This window comes from Sinocyclocheilus anshuiensis, unplaced genomic scaffold, assembly GCF_001515605.1.
Source record: "Sinocyclocheilus anshuiensis isolate Anshui unplaced genomic scaffold, SAMN03320099.WGS_v1.1 scaffold2171, whole genome shotgun sequence".
NCBI classification, from domain to species: domain Eukaryota; kingdom Metazoa; phylum Chordata; class Actinopteri; order Cypriniformes; family Cyprinidae; genus Sinocyclocheilus; species Sinocyclocheilus anshuiensis.
The window spans coordinates 3704-4413 of record NW_015537929.1 but is presented as its reverse complement, the minus strand read 5'-3'; the positions used below and the strand labels follow the sequence as shown (position 1 = coordinate 4413).

At 46.1% G+C, this 710-nt stretch overlaps 1 protein-coding gene across 1 annotated transcript in view; it reads right to left on the bottom strand.

The window, feature by feature from the left end:
• The window catches only part of LOC107657765 (glycerate kinase-like), a 9864-nt gene extending 9396 nt beyond the window's left edge, over positions 1–468 (bottom strand). The window contains exon 1 of the mRNA XM_016446011.1: positions 440–468. The gene's annotated coding sequence lies outside the window, so the exon portion shown is untranslated. The remainder of the gene's footprint in view (positions 1–439) is intronic.
• Between the last annotated feature and the right edge of the window lie 242 nt (positions 469–710).

The following is a 710-nucleotide window of genomic DNA, read 5'->3' as shown; positions in this document are numbered from 1 at the left end:
AGCTGTGTCTCATTTAGAAGGCTGCGCCCTCCGGAGGTCGAATCCTCTGGAGGTCGCATCCTCTGTAGGATCGAAGTGCGAAGTGTCCTCAACCAAGAATTAAACGAGAAGGCCTTCTTAGGACAGGCGGAAAAGGAAGTATCATGTTGGAAAGTAATTAAAAAAAAAAATGCTTTTACCTGTTTTATTTTGTTCAATGTTTGAGGAGATGCAGCGTATGTACAGCAGACATCTGTTAGAGAAAAAAAGGAGGAGGATATTAAAAACAAAGTTTATCCGTTTTTACCGAGGCGATTTAAAGTAAGTTGTAAACACCACATCTGCGCTTGTGTGTACATCTGCCGGCGCCGGCATTTTTCAAATGAACAACGGTTGTTTACGGCGACGCAAAGAATTGTGGGTTATCTGTAGCAGCGAAGGATACACCATACATACACACCTCATGCATCCTCCGAATTCCTGTGGAAGAAGGTCGCATTCTTCTTCTTCTTCTTTTGGTTTTATGGCGGGTTGCGAACCAACTCCATAGGTGCATACCGCCACCTACTGTGATGGAGCGAACCGAGCCGTGCCGTACCGTACTGAGCCGTACCGAGCCGAGTCGTACCACGCAGTGGAAAAGCGCCATAAATGAGACACAGCAACAGGCATTCAAAGCTTGCAGATCTTCACTTCCGCCAAAACGGCTCAACGATTTTTTTGACGTCACA